Genomic DNA, 19,900 nt, shown 5'->3' on the forward strand with positions numbered 1-19,900 from the left:
CCAATTCTGGCTATTGTCTTTGTTTGGGTGCCTCAGCTGAAATTTGGTTTCTTGAGTTTCACTGCGATTGTCAGGTTAATTCAGTCAGAATTCCACAGGCAGTCAGCTTTAGTGGTGGATGAATCTGGGAACAGCCGGTTTCCTTGCAACTAAATCAAACCCAATATCATTATGGATTCTTGCATTTTTTTGGCTTTTTTCTCTTTTTTCTTATTTATCATGGTTTGTAATGAATTTTCTGATGTGAGCTTTGGTTTTGAGGCTGGCATATTGAGTTCAGGGCACAAGAGGAAGGTTGTTTTTCAATCAGGGCACAGCTGTTGGCTTGCTCCACTTCTGGCTTGCTGTCATTGTTTTGAGTGCCTCAGCCGATTTGTGGTTTCTTGTGTGGCAATTTCCCAAATGTTTCAGGGTCTGAGTCGGCTTTGCCTTCTTCCTTCCCAAATTTTGTATTCTGATGCAATGCAAAGAAGAGTTTGTACAGAATAGCCATTATGAAAGAAGAAACACAACAAATAGGCGTTTGAAGCTTAGAAATCTACAGGTAACATGACCAAGGTGAGTTTTTGTGTTTTGGAAAATCAAATGGAACACTTTGGCTGAGGTGACAGATATTAATTGCCTCCAAACTGAGTTTCACTGTGATTTTCAGGTTAATTCAGTCAGAATTCCACAGGCAGTCAGCTGGAGGGGTGGATGAATCCGGGAACAGCCGGTTTCCTTGTGACTAAATCAAGCCTTATATCATTATGGATTCTTGCATTTTTTTGGCTTTTTTCTCTTTTGTCGTATTTATCATGGTTTGTAATGAATTTTCTGATGTGAGCTTTGGTTTTGAGGCTGCAATATAGAGTTCAGGGCACTGGAGGAATGGTCTTTTTCAATCAGGGCACAGCTGTTTGCGTGCTCTAATTCTGGCTTCCTGTCAGTGTTTTGGGTGCCTCAGCTGAAATTTGGTTTCTTGAGTTTCACTGCGATTGTCAGGTTAATTAAGTCAGAATTCCACAGGCAGTCAGCTTTAGTGGTGGATGAATCTGGGAACAGCCGGTTTCCTTGCAACTAAATCAAACCCAATATCATTATGGATTCTTGCATTTCTTTGGCTTTTTTCTCTTTTTTCTTATTTATCATGGTTTGTAATGAATTTTCTGATGTGAGCTTTGGTTTAGAGGCTGCAATATGCAGTTCAGGGAACCGGAGGAGGGTCTTTTTCAATCAGGGCACAGCTGTTGGCTTGCTCCAATTCTGGCTTGCTGTCATTGTTTTGGGTGCCTCAGCCGATTTGTGGTTTCTTGAGTGCCAATTTCCTAAATGTTTTCTGCATCTGAGTCGGTTTTGCCTTCCCAAATTATTTCCAAATTTTGTATTTTGATGCAATACAAGCAAGATTTTGGAGAGTAGCCATTATGAAAGAAAGAAAAAAAAAAACACAGCGAATTGCCCTTTCAGGATTATAAATCTACAGGCTACACGACCAAGATGAGTTTCTGTGTTTTGGAAAATGACAAGGAACCCTTCTGCTGAGGGGACAGATTCTAATTCCCTCCAAATTGAGTGTGAGTGCGATTTTGAGGTGAATTCAATCAGAATTCCAAAGTCAGTCTGTGGAAGGGGGGTATGAATCTGGAAACAGCCAGTTTCCTTGTATCTGAATCCAGCCAAATATCAAAAAGGACTCTTGCATTTCTTTGGCTTTTTCACATTTCCCTGATTTATCATGGTTTGTAATGAATTTTCTGATGTGAGCTTGGTTTTGAGGCTGCAATATGGAGTTCAGGGTACTGGAGGACCTGTCTTTTTCAAAGAGGGTACAGTTGTTGGCTTGCTGCAATTCTGGCTTGCTGTCATTGTTTTGGGTTCCTCAGCCAATTTGTGGTTTCCTGTGTGGCAATTTCCTAAATGTTCTCTGGGTCTGAGTTGGCTTTGCCTTCTTCCTTCCCAAATTTTGTATTCTGATGCAATACAAGCGAGATTTTCGACAGAGTAGCCATTATGAAATAAAAAACACAACTAATAGGTGTTTGAAGCATACAAATCTACAGGTAACATGACCAAGTTGTTTTTGTGTTTTGGAAAATGAAATGGAACATTTTGGCTGAGGTGACAGATATTAATTGCCTCCAAACTCAGTTTCACTGCGATTTTCAGGTTAATTCAGTTAATTCAGTTAGGATTCCACAGGCTTGCATTTCTTCAGCTTTTTCACATTTCCCTTATTTATCATGGTTTGTATGAATTTTCTGATGTGAGCTTAGATTTGAGGCTGGCATATTGAGTTCAGGGCACAAGAGGAAGGTTCTTTTTCAATCAGGGCACAGCTGTTGGCTTGCTCCACTTCTGGCTTGCTGTCATTGTTTTGGGTGCCTCAGCTGATTTGTGGTTTCTTGAGCGGCAATTTCCTAAATGTTTTCTGGGTCTGCGTTGGTTTTGCCTTCTTCCTTCCCAAATTTTGCATTCTGACGCAATACAAACAAGAGTTTGGACAGAGTAGCAATTATGAAAAAAAAAAACAAAACAAATAGGCATTTGAAGTTTTGAAATCTACAAGTAAGAAGACTAAGGTGAGTTTTTGAGTTTTGGAAGATAAAATGGAACACTTTGGCTGAGGTGACAGATATTAATTGCCTCCAAACCGAGTTTCACTGCGATTTTCAAGTTAATTCAGTCAGAAACCACAGACATTCAGCTGGGAGGTGTGGATGAATCTGGAAACAGCCGTTTACATGGCAAAAAATCAAGCCCAATATTACTAAGAACTCCTGCATTTCTTTGGCTTTTTTCTCATTTTTCTTATTTATCATGGTTTGTAATGAATTTTCTGATGTGAGCTTTGGTTTTGAGGCTGGTATATTGAGTTCAGGGCACAAGAGGAAGGTTCTTTTTCAATCAGGGCACAGCTGTTGGCTTGCTCCAATTCTGGCTTGCTGTCATTGTTTTGGGTGCCTCAGCCGATTTGTGGTTTCTTGAGCGGCAATTTCCTAAATGTTTTCTGGGTCTGAGTCGGTTTGGCCTTCTTATTCCCAAATTTTGTATTCTGATGCAATACAAGCAAGATTTTGGCAGAGTAGCCATTATAAAAGAAAAAAAAAAAACACAGCAAATTGCCCTTTCAGGATTAGAAATCTACAGGCAACGCGACCAAGATGAGTTTCTGTGTTTTGGAAAATGACATGGAACACTTCTGCTGAGGGGACAGATTCTAATTCCCTCCATATTGAGTGTGAGTGCGATTTTGAGGTGAATTCAATCAGAATTCCAAGGTCTGTCTGTGGAAGGGGGGGATGAATCTGGAAACAGCCAGTTTCTTTGTGTCTAAATCCAGCCAAATACCACAAAGGACTCTTGAATTTCTTTGGCTTTCTCAGATTTCCCTTATTTATCATGGTTTGTAATGAATTTTCTGATGGGAGCTTTGGTTTTGAGGCTGCAATATGGAGTTCTGGGCACTGGATTAATGGTCTTGTTCAATCAGGGCACAGCTGTTGGCTTGCTCCAATTCTGTCTTGCTTTCAAGGTTTTGGGTGCCTCAGCTGATTTGTGGTTTCTTGAGCGGCAATTTCCTAAATGTTTTCTGGGTCTGAGTTGGTTTTCCCTTCTTCCTTCCCAAATTTAGTATTCTGATGCAATGCAAAGAAGAGTTTGTACAGAGTAGCCATTATGAAATAAACAACACAACAAATAGGCGTTTCAAGATTTTAAATCTGCAGGTAACACGACCAAAGTGAGTTTTTTTGTTTTGGAAAATAAAAGGGAAAACTTTGGCTGAGGTGACAGATATTAATTGCCTCCAAACGGAGTTTCACTGTGATTTTCGGGTTCATTCTGTGAGAATTCCACAGGCAGTCAGCTTTAGGCGTGGATGAATCCGGGAACTGCTGGCTTCCATGCGACTAAATCAAGCCCAATATCATTATGGATTCTTGCATTTCTTTGGCTTTTTTTCTGATTTTTTTTATTTATCATTGTTTGTAATGAATTTTCTGATGTGAGCTTTGGTTTTGAGGCTGGCATATTGAGTTCAGGGCACAAGAGGAAGGTTCTTTTTCAATCAGGGCACAGCTGTTGTCTTGCTGCAATTCTGCTTGCTGTCATTGTTTTGGGTGCCTCAGCTGATTTGTGGATTCTTGTGTTGCAGTTTCCTAAATGTTTTCTGGGTCTGAGTCGGATTTGCCTTCTTATTCCCAAATTTTGTGTTCTGATGCAACATAAGCAAGATTTGGACAGAGTAGCCATTATGAAAGAAAAAAAAAAAACAGCAAATTGCCCTTTCAGGATTAGAAATCTATAGGCAACACGACCAAGATGAGTTTCTGTGTTTTGGAAAATGACATGGAACGCTTCTGCTTAGGGGACAGATTCTAATTCCCTCCAAATTGAGTGTGAGTGCGATTTTGAGGTGAATTCAATCAGAATTCCAAAGTCTGTCTGTGGAAGGGGGGGGATGAATCCGGAAACAGCCAGTTACCTTCTGTCTAAATCCAGCCAAATACCACAAAGGACTCTTGAATTTCTTTGGCTTTCTCAGATTTCCCTTATTTATCATGGTTTCTAATGAATTTTCTGATGTGAGCTTTGGTTTTGAGGATGGAATATGGAGTTCAGGGCACTGGATTAATGGTCTTGTTCAATCAGGGCACAGCTGTTGGCTTGCTCCAATTCTGTCTTGCTTTCAAGGTTTTGGGTGCCTCAGCCGATTTGTGGTTTCTTGAGCGGCAATTTCCTAAATGTTTTCTGGGTCTGAGTTGGTTTTCCCTTCTTCCTTCCCACATTTTGTATTCTGACGCAATACAAACAAGAGTTTTGACAGAGTAGCCATTATGAAATAAAAAAAAAAAAAACAACAACAACAAATTAGCGTTTGAAGCTTATAAATCTAAGGGTAACATGACCAAGGTGAGTTTTTGTGATTTGGAAAATAAAATGGAACACTTTGGCTGAGGTGACTGATATTATTGCCTCCAAACTGAGTCTTACTGCGATTTTCAGGTTAATTCAGTCGGAATTCCACAAGCAGTCAGCTGGAACTGTGGATGAATCTGGGAACAGCCGGTTTCCTTGCAACTAAATCAAGCCCACTATCATTATGGATTCTTGCATTTCTTTGGCTTTTTCTCCATTTTCTTATTTATCATGGTTTGTAATGAATTTTCTGATGTGAGCTTTGGTTTTGAGGCTGCAATATTGAGTTCAGGGCACAAGAGGGAGGTTCTTTTTCAATCAGGGCACAGCTGTTGGCTTGCTCCAATTCTGGCTTGCTGTCATTGTTTTGGGTGCCTCAGCCGATTTGTGGTTTCTTGAGCGGCAATTTCCTTAATGTTTTCTGGGTCTGAGTCGGTTTTGCCTTCTTATTCCCATATTTTGTATTCTGATGCAATACAAGCAAGATTTGGACAGAGTAGCCATTATGAAAGAAAAAAAAAACACAGAAATTGCCCTTTCAGGATTAGAAATCTGCTGGCAACATGATCAAGATTAGTTTCTGTGTTTTGGAAAATGACATGGAACGCTTCTGCTGAGGGGACAGATTCTAATGCCCTCCAAATGGAGTGTGAGAGCGATCTTGAGGTGAATTCAATCAGAATTCCAAAGTCGGTCTGTGGAAGGGGAGGATGAATCTTTAAACAGCCAGTTTCCTTGTGTCTAAATCCAGCCAAATATCACTAAGAACTCGTGCATTTCTTTGGCTTTTGTCTCATTTTTCTGATTTATCATGGTTTGTAATGAATTTTCTGATGTGAGCTTTGGTTTTGAGGCTGGCATATTGAGTTCAGGGCACCGGATCAATGGTCTTTTTCAAACAGGACACAGCTGTTGCCTTGTTGCAATTCTGGCTTGCTGTCATTGTTTTGCGTGCCTCAGCTGTTTTTGGTTTCTTTAGTGGCAATTTCCTACATGTTTTCTGGGTCTGAGTTGGTTTTGCCTTCTTCCTTCCCAAATTTTGTATTCTGACGTAATACAAACAAGAGTTTGGACAGAGTAGCCATTATGAAATAAAAAACACAACAAATATGCGTTTGAAGCTTATATATGTACATGTAACACGAGCAAGGTAAGTTTTTGTGTTTATGAAAATAAAATTGAACACTCTGGCTGAGGTGACAGATATTAATTGCCTCCAAAACCGAGTTTCACTGCGATTTTTTTGTTAATTCATTCAGAAACCAAAGACACTCAGTTGGGAGGTGTGGATGAATCTGGAAACAGCCGTTTACATGGCCATAATTCAAGCGCAATATCCCTAAGAACTCCTGCATTTCTTTGGCTTTTTTCTCATTTTTCTTATTTATCATGGTTTGTAATGAATTTTCCGATGTGAGCTTTGCTTTTGAGGCTGGCATATTGAGCTCAGGGCACAAGAGGAAGGTTCTTTTTCAATCAGGGCACAGCTGTTGGCTTGCTCCAATTCTGGCTTGCTGTCATTGTTGTAGGTTCCTCAGCTGACTTTTGGATTCTTGAGTGGCAATTTCCCAAATGTTTTCTGGGTCTGAGTCGGTTTTGCCTTCTTCCTTGCCAAATTTTGTATTCTGACGCAATACAAACAAGAGCTTGGGCAGAGTAGCCATTATGAAATAAAAAACAAAACAAATAGGCATTTGAAGTTTTGAAATCTACAGGTAAGAAGACTAAGGTGAGTTTTTGAGTTTTGGAAGATAAAATGGAACACTTTGGCTGAGGTGACAGATATTAATTGCCTCCAAACCGAGTTTCACTGCGATATTCAGGTTAATTCAGTCAGAAACCACAGATACTCAGCTGGGAGGTGTGGATTAATCTGGAAACAGCCGTTTACATGGCAATAAATCAAGCCCAATATTACTAAGAACTCCTGCATTTCTTTGGCTTTTTTCTCATTTTTCTTATTTATCATGATTTGTAATGAATTTTCTGATGTGAGCTTTGGTTTTGAGGCTGGTATATTGAGCTCAGGGCACAAGAGGAAGGTTCTTTTTCAATCAGGGCACAGATGTTGGCTTGCTGCAATTCTGGCTTGCTGTCATTGTTTTGGGTGCCTCAGCCGATTTGTGGTTTCTTGAGCGGCAATTTCCTAAATGTTTTCTGGGTCTGAGTCGGTTTGGCCTTCTTATTCCCATATTTTGTATTCTGATGCAATACAAGCAAGATTTTGGCAGAGTAGCCATTATGAAAGAAAAAAAAAAAAAACACAGCAAATTGCCCTTTCAGGATTAGAAATCTACAGGCAACTCGACCAAGATGAGTTTCTGTGTTTTGGAAAATGACATGGAACACTTCTGCTGAGGGGACAGATTCTAATTCCCTCCAAATTGAGTGTGAGTGCGATTTTGAGGTGAATTCAATCAGAATTCCAAACTCAGTCTGTGGAAGGGGGGGATGAATCTTTAAACAACCAGTTTCTTTGTGTCTAAATCCAGCCAAATACCACAAAGGACTCTTGAATTTCTTTGGCTTTCTCAGATTTCCCTTATTTATCATGGTTTGTAATGAATTTTCTGATGTGAGCTTTGGTTTTGAGGCTGGCATATTGAGTTCAGGGCACAAGAGGAAGGTTCTTTTTCAATCAGGGCACAGCTGTTGTCTTGCTGCAATTCTGCTTGCTGTCATTGTTTTGGGTGCCTCAGCTGATTTGTGGATTCTTGTGTTCCAGTTTCCTAAATGTTTTCTAGGTCTGAGTCGGATTTGCCTTCTTATTCCCAAATTTTGTATTCTGATGCAACATAAGCAAGATTTGGACAGAGTAGCCATTATGAAAGAAAAAAAAACACAGCAAATTGCCCTTTCAGGATTAGAAATCTATAGGCAACACGACCAAGATGAGTTTCTGTGTTTTGGAAAATGACATGGAACACTTCTGCTGAGGGGACAGATTCTAATTCCCTCTAAATTGAGTGTGAGTGCGATTTTGAGGTGAATTCAATCAGAATTCCAAAGTCTGTCTGTGGAAGGGGGGGATGAATCCGGAAACAGCCAGTTTCTTTGTGTCTAAATCCAGCCAAATACCACAAAGGACTCTTGAATTTCTTTGGCTTTCTCAGATTTCCCTTATTTATCATGGTTTCTAATGAATTTTCTGATGTGAGCTTTGGTTTTGAGGATGGAATATGGAGTTCAGGGCACTGGATTAATGGTCTTTTTCAATCAGGGCACAGCTGTTGGCTTGCTCCAATTCTGTCTTGCTTTCAAGGTTTTGGGTGCCTCAGCCGATTTGTGGTTTCTTGAGCGGCAATTTCCTAAATGTTTTCTAGGTCTGAGTTAGTTTTCCCTTCTTCCTTCCCACATTTTGTATTCTGACGCAATACAAACAAGAGTTTGGACAGAGTAGCCATCATGAAATAAAAAAAAAAAAAAAAAAAAAAAAAAAACAAATTAGCGTTTGAAGCTTATGAATCTAAGGATAACACGACCAAGGTGAGTTTTTGTGATTTGGAAAATCAAATGGAACACTTTGGCTGAGGTGACTGATATTATTGCCTCCAAACTGAGTCTTACTGCGATTTTCAGGTTAATTCAGTGAGAATTCCACAGGCAGTCAGCTGGAGGGGTGGATGAATCCGGGAACAGCGGGTTTCCTTGCAACTAATTCAAGCCACTATGATTATGGATTCTTGCATTTCTTTGGCTTTTTTCTCTTTTTTCTTATTTATGATGATTTGTAATGAATTTTTTGATGTGAGCTTTGGTTTTGAGGCTGGCATATTGAGTTCAGGGCACAAGAGGAAGGTTCTTTTTCAATCAGGGCACAGCTGTTGGCTTGCTCCAATTCTGGCTTGCTGTCATTGTTTTGGGAACCTCAGCCGATTTGTGGTTTCTTGAGCGGCAATTTCCTTAATGTTTTCTGGGTCTGAGTCGGTTTTGCCTTCTTATTCCCATATTTTGTATTCTGATGCAATACAAGCAAGATTTGGACAGAGTAGCCATTATGAAAGAAAAAAAAAAAACACAGAAATTGCCCTTTCAGGATTAGAAATCTGCTGGCAACAGGATCAAGATTAGTTTCTGTGTTTTGGAAAATGACATGGAACCCTTCTGCTGAGGGGACAGATTCTAATTCCCTCCAAATTGAGTGTGAGTGCAATTTTGAGGTGAAATCAATCAGAATTCCAAAGTCAGTCAGTGGAAGGGGGGGATGAATCTTTAAACAGCCAGTTTCCTTGTGTCTAAATCCAGCCAAATATCACTAAGAACTCGTGCATTTCTTTGGCTTTTGTCTCATTTTTCTGATTTATCATGGTTTGTAATGAATTTTCTGATGTGAGCTTTGGTTTTGAGGCTGGCATATTGAGTTCAGGGCACCGGATCAATGGTCTTTTTCAAACAGGACACAGCTGTTGGCTTGTTGCAATTCTGGCTTGCTGTCATTGTTTTGCGTGCCTCAGCTGTTTTTGGTTTCTTTAGCGGCAATTTCCTACATGTTTTCTGGGTCTGAGTTGGTTTTGCCTTCTTCCTTTCCAAATTTTCTATTCTGACGTAATACAAACAAGAGTTTGGACAGAGTAGCCATTATGAAATAAAAAACACAACATTACGCATTTGAAGCTTAGAAATCGATAGGTAACACGACTAAGGTGAGTTTTTGTGTTTTGGAAAATAAAATGGAACACTTTGGCTGAGGTGACAGATATTAATAGTCTCCAAACTGAGTTTCACTGCGATTTTCAGGTTAATTCATTCAGAGGTCCACAGGCAGTCAGCTGGAAGGGTGGATGGATCTGGGAACTGCCGGTTTCGTTGTGACTGAATCAAGCCCAATATCATTATGGATTCTTGCATTTCCTTGGCTATTTTCTCATTTTTCTTTTTATCATGGTTTGTAATGAATTTTCTGATGTGAGCTTTGGTTTTGATGCTGGCATATTGGGTTCAGGGCACAAGAGGAAGGTTCTTTTTCAATCAGGGCACAGCTATTGGTTTGCTACAATTCTGTCTTGCTTTAAAGGTTTTGGGTGCCTCAGCGTTGTTGTTTTTTGATCCACATTTTCTGAATGTTTTCTGGGTCTGAGTTGGTTTTGCCTTCTTCCTTCCCAAATTTTCTGACGCAATACAAACAAGAGTTTGGACAGAGTAGCCATTATGAAATTAAAAACACAACATTACGCATTTGAAGCTTAGAAATCGATAGGTAACACGACCAAGGTGAGTTTTTGTGTTTTAGAAAGTGTCATGGAACACTTCTGCTGAGGGGACAATTTCTAATTCCCTCCAAAGTGAGTTTCACTGCGATTTCCAGGTTAATTCAGTCAGAATACACATTCACTCAGCTGGGAGGTGTGGAAGAATCTGGAAACAGCAGTTTACATGGGAATAAATGAAGCCCAATATCACTAAGAACTCCTGCATTTCTTTGGCTTTTTTCTCATTTTTCTTATTTATCATGGTTTGTAATGAATTTTCTGATGTGAGCTTTGGTTTTGAGGCTGGCATATTGAGTTCAGGGCACAAGAGGAAGGTTCTTTTTCAATCAGGGCACAGCTGTTGGCTTGCTCCAATTCTGGCTTGCTGTCCTTGTTTTGGGTGCCTCAGCTGACATTTGGTTTCTTGAGCGGCAATTTCCTAAATGTTTTCTTGGTCGGAGTTGGTTTTGCCTTCTTCCTTCCCAAATTTTGTATTCTGACGCAATATAAACTAGAGTTTGGACAGAGTAGCCATTATGAAATAAAAAACACAACACATAGGCGTTTGAAGCTTAGAAATCTACAGGTAACACGACCAAGGTGAGTTTTTGTGTTTTGGAAAATAAAATGGAACACTTTGGCTGAGGTGACAGATATTAATTGCCTCCAAACTGAGTTTCACTGTGATTTTCAGGTTAATTCAGTGAGAATTGCACAGGCAGTCCCCTGGAGGGGTGGATGAATCCAGGACTAGCCGGATTTCTTACGACTAAATCAAGCCCAATATCATTGTGGATTCTTGCATTTCTTTGGATTTTTTCTCTTTTTTCTTATTTATCATGGTTGGTAATGAATTTTTGATGTGAGCTTTGGATTTGAGGCTGCAATAAGAACTTCCGGGCACAAGAGAAATGTTCTTTTTCAATCAGGGCACAGCTGTTGGCTTGCTCCAATTCTGGCTTGCTGTCATTGTTTTGGGTGCCTCAGCAAATTTGAGGTTTCTTGAGTGGCAATTTCCTAAATGTTTTCTGGGTCTGACACGGTTTTTTCTTCTTATTCCCAAATTTTTTATTCTGACTCAATACAAACAAGAGTTTGGACAGAGTAGCCATTATGAAATAAAAAACACAACAAATAAGCGTTTGAAGCTTAGAAATCTACAGGTAACACGACCAAGGTGAGTTTTTGTGTTTTGGAAAATAAAATGGAACACTTTGGCTCAGGTGACATATATTAATTGCCTCCAAACTGAGTTTCCCTGTGATTTTCAGGTTAATTCAGTGAGAATTGCACAGGCAGTCACCTCGAGGGGTGGACGAATCCAGGAATAGCCGGATTCCTTACAACTAAATCAACCCCAATATCATTATGGATTCTTGCATTTCTTTGGCTTTTTTCTCATTTTTGTTATGTATGATGGTTTGTAATGAATTTTCTGATGTGCGCTTTGTTTTTGAGGTTGGCAATTGAGTTCAGGGCACAAGAGGATGGTTCTTTTTCAATCAGGGCACAGCTGTTGGCTTGCTCCAATTCTGGCTTGCTGTCATTGTTTTGGGTGCTTCAGCCGATTTGTGGTTACTTGAGTGGTAATTTACTAAATGCTTTCTGGGTCTGAGTTGATTTTGCCTTGTTATTCCCAAATTTTGTATTCTGATGCAATACAAGCAAGATTTTGGACAGAGTAGCCATTATGAAAAAAAAGAAAATACGGCAAATTGCCCTTTCAGGATTCAAAAGCTACAGGGAACAAGACCAAGATGAGTTTCTGTGTTTTGGATAATGACTTGGAACACTTCTGCTGAGGGGACAGATTCTAATTACCTTCCAATTGAGTGTGAGTGCGATTTTGAGGTGAATTCCATCAGAATTCCAAAGTCAGTCTGTGGAAGGGGTTGATGAATCTGGAAACAGCCAGTTTCCTTGTGTCTAAATCCAGCCAAATATCACAAAGGACTCTTGCATTTATTTGACTTTTTCACATTTCCCTTATTATCAAGGTTTGTAATGAATATTCTGATGTGAGCTTTGGTTTTGAGACAGCAATATGGAGTTCAGGGCACCGGAAGAATGGTCTTTTTAAAACAGGGCACAGCTGTTAGCTTGCTCCAATTCTGGGTTGCTGTCATTGGTTTTGGGGTTTCAGCTGACTATTGGTTTTGAGTGGCAATTTTCTAAATTTTTTCTGGGTCTGAGTTAGTTTTGCCTTATTCCTTCCCAAATTTTGTATTCTGACACAATGCAACAAATAGACATTTACAGATTATAAATCTGCTGGTAACACGCCAATATGATTTTTTTTGTTTTGGAAAATAAAATGGAACACTTTGGCTGAGGTGACAGATATTAATTGCCTCCAAACTGAGTTTCACTGCGATTTTCTGATAAATTCAGTCGGAATTCCACAGGCAGTCAGCTGGAGCTGTGGATGAATCTGGGAACAGCCGATTTCCTTGCGACTAAATCAAGCCCAATATCATTATGGATTCTTGCATTTCTTTGGCTTTTTTCTCATCTTTCTTATTTATCATGGTTTGTAATGAATTTTCTGGTGTGAGCTTTGGTTTTGAGGCTGGCATATTGAGTTCAGGGCACAAGTGGAAGGTTCTTTTTCAATCAGGGCACAGCTGTTGGCCTCCTCCAATTCTGGCTTGCTGTCATTGTTTGGGTGCCTCAGGAGATTTGTGGTTTCTTGAGTGCCAATTTCCTAAATGTTTTCTGGGTCTGAGTCGGTTTTGCCTTCTTATTCCCAAATTTTGTATTCTGATGCAATACAAGCAAGATTTTGGAAAGAGTAGCCATTATGAAAGAAAAAAAAAAAACACATCAAATTGCCCTTTCAGAATGAGAAATGTAGGCAATATGAACAAGATGTGTTTCTGTGTTTTGGAAAATGACATGGAACCCTTTTGCTGAGGGGACAGATTCTAATTCCCTCCAAATTTGGTTTCTTGTGTGGCATTTTCCTGAAAGTTTTCTGGGTCTGTGTTGGTTTTGCCTTTTTCCTTCCCAAATTTTGTATTCTGCCGCAGTAGAAACAAGAGTTTGGACAGAGTAGCCATTTTGTAATGAAAAACACAACAAATAGGCATTTGTAGCTTAGAAATCTACAGGTAACACGACCAAGGTGAGCTTTTGTGTTTTGGAAAATAAAATGGAACACTTTGGCTGAGGTGACAGATATTAATTGCCTCCAAACAGAGTTTCACTGCGATTTTCAGGTTAATTCAGTCAGAATTCCACAGGCAGTCAGATGGAGGGGTGGATGAATCCGGGAACAGCCAGTTTCCTTGCAACTGAATCAAGCCCAATATCATTCTGGATTCTTGCATTTCTTTGCCTTTTTTCTCATTTTTGTTATTTATCATGATTTGTAATGAATTTTCTGATGTGAGCTTTGGTTTTGAGGCTGCAATATGGAGTTCAGGCCACCGGGGGAATGGTCTTTTCCAAACAGGGCACAGCTGTTGGCCTGCTCCAATTCTGGCTTGCTGTCATTGTTTTGGGTGCCTCAGCTGAATTTAGATTTTTGAATGGCAATTTCCTAAACGTTTTCTGGGTCTGAGTTGGTTTTGCCTTCTTCCTTCCCAAATTTTGTATTCTGACGCAATACAAATAAGAGTTTGGACAGAGTAGCCATTATGAAATAAAAAACACATCAAATAGGTGTTTTAAGCTACAGGTAACACGACCAAGGTGAGATTTTGTGTTTTGAAAAAATAAAATGGAACACTTAGGCTGTGGTGACAGATATTAACTGCCTTCGTTCAGGTTCATTCAGTCAGAATTCCACAGGCTGTCAGCTGGAGGGGTGGATGAATCTGGGAACAGCCGGTTTCCTTGCGACAGTATCAAGGCCAATATCATTCTGGATTCTTGCATTTCTTTGACTTATTTTCTCATTTTTCTTATTTATCATGGTTTGTAATGAATTTTCTGATGTGAGCTTTGGTTTTGAGGCTGGCATATTGAGTTCAGGGCACAAGAGGAAGGTTCTTTTTCAATCAGGGCACAGCTGTTGGCTTGCTCCAATTCTGGCTTGCTGTCATTGTTTTGGGTGCCTCAGCCGATTTGTGGTTTCTTGAGTGCCAATTTCCTAAATGTTTTCTGGGTCTGAGTTGGTTTTCCTTCTTCCTTCCCAAATTTTGTATTCTGACACAGTACAAACAAGAGTTTGGACAGAGTAGCCATTAGGAAATAAAAAACACAACAAATAGGCTTTTGAAGCTACAGGTAACACGACCAAGGTGAGATTTTGTGTTTTGGAAAATCAAATGGAACAAGTTGGCTGTGGTGACAGATATTAACTGCCTCCGTTCAGGTTAATTCAGTCAGAATTCCACAGGCAGTCAGCTGGAGGGGTGGATGAATCCGGGAATAGCCGGTTTCCTTGCAACTAAATGAAGCCCAATATCAATATGGATTCTTGCATTTCTTTGGCTTTATTCTGATATTTCTTATTTATCATGGTTTGTAATGAATTTTCTGATGTGAACTTTGGTTTTTAGGCTGCAGTATGGAGTTCAGGGCACCGGAGGAATGGTCTTTTTCAATCAGGGCACAGCTGTTGGCCTGCTCCAATTCTGGCTTGCTGTCATTGTTTTGGGTGCCTCCGCCGATTTGAGGTTTCTTGAGTTGCAATTTCCTAAACGTTTTCTGAGTCTCAGTTGGTTTTGTCCTCTTCCTTCCCAAATTTTGTATTCTGACGCAACAGAAACAAGAGTTTGGACAGAATAGCCATTATGAAATAAAAAAACACATCAAATAGGATTTTGAAAGCTACAGGTAACATGACCAAGGTGAGATTTTGTTTTGGAAAATGAAATGGAACACTTTGGCTGTGGTGACAGATATTAACTGCCTCCGTTCAGGTTAATTCAGTCAATATTCCTCAGGCATCAGCTGGAGAGGTGGATGAATCTGGGAATGGACGGTTTCCTTGCGACTAAATCAAGCCCAATATCATTATGAATTCTTGAATTTCTTTGGCCTTTTTCTCATTTTTCTTAATTTTAGTGGTTTGTAATGAATTTTCTGATGTGAGCTTTGGTTTTGAGGCTGGCATATGGAGTTCAGGGCACAAGAGGAAGGTTCTTATTCAATCAGGTCACAGCTGTTGGCTTGCTCCAATTCTGGCTTGCTGTCATTGTTTTGGGTGCCTCCGCCGATTTGAAGTTTCTTGAGCATCAATATCCTAAATGTTTTCTTGGTCTGAGTTGGTTTTACTTCTTCCTTCCCAAATTTTGTATTCTGACACAATACAAACAAGAGTTTGGACAGAGTAGCCATTAGGAAATAAAAAACTCAACAAATAGGCTTTTGAAGCTACAGGTAACATGACCAAGGTGAGATTTTGTGTTTTGGAAAATCAAATGGAACAAGTTGGCTGTGGTGACAGATATTAACTGCCTCCGTTCAGGTTAATTCAGTCAGAATTCCACAGGCAGTCAGCTGGAGGGGTGGATGAATCCGGGAATAGCCGGTTTCCTTGCAACTAAATGAAGCCCAATATCAATATGGATTCTTGCATTTCTTTGGCTTTATTCTGATATTTCTTATTTATCATGGTTTGTAATGAATTTTCTGATGTGAGCTTTGGTTTTGAGGCTGCAATATGGAGTTCAGGGCACCGGAGGAATGGTCTTTTTCAATCAGGGCACAGCTGCTGGCTTGCTCCAATTCTGGCTTGCTGTCATTGTTTTGGGTGCCTCCGCCGATTTGAGGTTTCTTGAGTGGCAATTTCCTAAATGTTTTCTGAGTCTCAGTTGTTTTTGTCCTCTTACTTCCCAAATTTTGTATTCTGACGTAATACAAGCAAGATTTTGGACAGAATAGACATTATGAAATAAAAAACACATCAAATAGGCTTTTGAAAGCTACAGGTAACACGACCAAGGTGAGATTTTGTGTTTTGGAAAAAGATATGGAACACTTTTGCTGAGGTGACAGATATTAATTGCCTCCAAACCGAGTTTCACAGCGAATTTCATTTTAATTCAGTCAGAAACCACAGACACTCAGCTGGGAGGTATAGAAGAATCTGGAAACAGCCATTAACAAGGGAATAAATCAAGCCCAATATCACTAAGAACTCCTGCATTTCTTTGGATTTTTTCTGATTTTTCTTATTTATCATGGTTTGTAATGAATTTTCTGATGTGAGCTTTGGTTTTGAGGCTGCAATATCGAGTTCAGGACACCGGAGGAATGGTCTTTTTCAATCAGGGCACAGCTGTTGGCTTGCTCCAATTCTGTCTTGCTTTCAAGGTTTTGGCTTCCTCAGCGGCCCTTTGTTTCTTGAGCGGCAATTTCCTAAATGTTTTCTGGGTCTGAGTTGGTTTTGCCTTCTTCCTTCCCAAATTTTGTAATCTGACGCAATAGAAACAAAAGTTTGGGCAGAGTAGCCATTATGAAATAAAAAACACAACAAATAGGCGTTTGAAGCTTAGAAATCTACAGGTAACACGACCAAGGTGATTTTTTGTGTTTTGGAAAATAAAATGGAACACTTTGGCTGCGGTGACAGATATTAATTGCCTCCAAATTGAGTTTCACTGCGATTTTCAGGTGAATTCAGTCAGAAGTCCACAAGCTGTCAGCTGGAGGGGTGGATGAATCCGGGAACAGCCGGTTTCCTTGCGACTAAATCCAGCCCAATATCATTATGGATTCTTGCATTTTTTGGCTTTTTTCTCCGTTTTCTTATTTATCATGGTTTGTAATGAATTTTCTGATGTGATCTTTGGTTTTGAGGCTGCAATATGGAGTTCAGGGCACCGGAGGAATGGTCTTTTTCAAACAGGGCACAGCTGTTGGCCTGCTCCAATTCTGGCTTGCTGCCATTTATTTGGGTGCCTCAGCTGACTTTTGGTTTCTTGAGTGGCAATTTCCTAAATGTTTTCTGGGTCTGAGTTGGTTTTGCCGTCTTCCTTCCCAAATTTTCTTTTCTGATGGCATACAAACAAGACTTTGGACAGAGTAGACATTATGAAATAAAAAACACATCAAATAGGCTTTTGAAAGCTACAGGTAACACGACCAAGGTGAGATTTTGTGTTTTGTAAAAAGACATGGAACACTTTTGCTGAGGTGACAGATATTAATTGCCTCCAAACCGAGTTTCACAGCGAATTTCATTTTAATTCAATCAGAAACCACAGACACTCAGCTGGGAGGTGTAGAAGAATCTGGAAACAGCCATTAACAAGGGAATAAATCAAGCCCAATATCACTAAGAACTCCTGCATTTCTTTGGATTTTTTCTGATTTTTCTTTTTTATCATGGTTTGTAATGAATTTTCTGATCTGAGGTTTGGTTTTGAGGTTGCAATATCGAGTTCAGGACACCGGAGGAATGGTCTTTTTCAATCAGGGCACAGCTGTTGGCTTGCTCCAATTCTGTCTTGCTTTCAAAGATTTGGGTTCCTCAGCGGCCCTTTGTTTCTTGAGCGGCAATTTCCTAAATGTTTTCTGGGTCTGAGTTGGTTTTGCTTTCTTCCTTCCCAATATTTGTATTCTGCCCAAATACAAACAGGAGTTTGGGCAGAGTAGCCATTATGAAACAAAAAACACAACAAATAGGCGTTTGAAGCTTAGAAATCTACAGGTAACACGACCGAGGTGAGTTTTTGTGTTTTAGAAAATAAAGTGGAACACTTTAGCTGAGGTGACAGTTATTAATTGCTTCCAAACTGAGTTTCACTGCGATTTTCAGGTTAATTCAGTCAGAATTCCACAGGCAGTCAGCTGCAGGGTTGGATGAATCCGGGAACAGCCGGTTTCCTTGCGAACAAATCCAGCCCAATATCATTCTGGATTCTTGCATTTTTGGGTATTTTCTCATTTTTCTTATGTATGAAGGTTTGTAATGAATTTTCTGATGTGAGCTTTGGTTTTGAGGCTGCAATATGGAGATCAGGGCACCGGAGGAATGGTCTTTTTCAATCAGGGCACAGCTGCTGGCTTGCTCCAATTCTGGCTTGCTGTCATTGTTTTGGGTGCCTCCGCCGATTTGAGGTTTCTTGAGTGGCAATTTCCTAAACGTTTTCTGAGTCTCAGATGGTTTTGTCCTCTTACTTCCCAAATTTTGTATTGTGACGCAATACAAACAAGAGTTTGGACAGAATAGACATTATGAAATAAAAAACACATCAAATAGGCTTTTGAAAGCTACAGGTAACACGACCAAGGTGAGATTTTGTGTTTTGAAAAAAGACATGGAACACTTTTGCTGAGGTGACAGATATTAATTGCCTCCAAACCGAGTTTCACAGCGAATTTCATTTTAATTCAGCAGAAACCACAGACACTCAGTTGGGAGGTATAGAAGAATCTGGAAACAGCCATTAACAAGGGAATAAATCAAGCCCAATATCACTAAGAACTCCTGCATTTCTTTGCATTTTTTGATTTTTCTTATTTATCATGATTTGTAATGAATTTTCTGATCTGAGGTTTGGTTTTGAGGTTGCAATATCGAGTTCAGGACACCGGAGGAATGGTCTTTTTCAATCAGGGCACAGCTGTTGGCTTGCTCCAATTCTGTCTTGCTTTCAAAGTTTTGGGTTCCTCAGCGGCCCTTTGTTCCTTGAGCGGCAATTTCCTAAATGTTTTCTGGGTCTGAGTTGGTTTTGCCTTCTTCCTTCCCAAATTTTGTAATCTGACGCAATAGAAACAAAAGTTTGGGCAGAGTAGCCATTATGAAATAAAAAACACAACAAATAGGCGTTTGAAGCTTAGAAATCTACAGGTAACACAACAAAGGTGAGTTTTTGTGTTTTGGAAAATAAAATGGAACACTTTGGCTGAGGTGACAGATATTAATTGCCTCCAAACTGAGTTTCACTGCGATTTTCAGGTTAATTCAGTCAGAATTCCACAGGCAGTCAGCTGGAGGGGTGGATGAATCCGGGAACAGCCCGTTGCCTTGCGACTGAATCAAGCCCAATGTCATTATGGATTCTTGCATTTCTTTGCTTTTTTCTCATTTTTCTTATTTATCATTGTTTGTAATGAATTTTCTGATGTCAGCTTTGGTTTTGAGTCTGCAATATGGAGTTCAGGGCACCTGAGGTATGGTCTTTTTCAAACAGGGCACAGCTGTTGTGCTGCTCCAATTCTGGCTTGCTGTCATTGTTTTGAGTGCCTCAGCCGATTTGTGGTTTCTTGAGCGGCAATTTCCTAAAGGTTTTCTGGGTCTGAGTTGGTTTTGCCTTCTTCCTTCACAAATTTGTATTCTGACGCAATACAAACAAGAGTTTCAGCAGAGTAGCCATTAGGAAATAAAAAACACAACAAAAAGGCGTTTGAAGCTTAGAAATCTACAGGTAACACGACCAAGGTGAAGTTTTGTGTTTTGGAAAATCAAATGGAACACTTTGGCTGAGGTGACAGATAGTAATTGCCTCCAAACTGAGTTTCACTGCGATTTTCAGGTTAATTCAGTCATAATTCCACAGGCAGTCAGCTGGAGGGGTGGATGAATCCGGGAACAGCTGGTTTCCTTGCGACTAAATCAAGCCCAATATCATTATGGATTCTTGCATTTCTTTGGCTTTTTTCTCCTTTTTCTTATTTATCATGGTTTGTAATGAATTTTCTGATGTGAGCTTTGGTTTTGAGGCGGCAATATGGCGTTCAGGGCACCGGAGGAATGGTCTTTTTCAAACAGGGTACAGATGTTGGCTTGCTCCAATTCTGGCTTGCTGTCATTGTTTTGGGTGCCTCAGCCGATTTGTGGTTTCTTGAGCCACAATGTCCTAAATGTTTTCAGGGTCTGAGTTGGTTTTGCCTTCTTCCTTCCCAAATTTTGTATT

Source organism: Oryctolagus cuniculus, unplaced genomic scaffold (assembly GCF_964237555.1).
Source record: "Oryctolagus cuniculus unplaced genomic scaffold, mOryCun1.1 SCAFFOLD_95, whole genome shotgun sequence".
Classification (NCBI taxonomy): Eukaryota; Metazoa; Chordata; class Mammalia; order Lagomorpha; family Leporidae; genus Oryctolagus; species Oryctolagus cuniculus.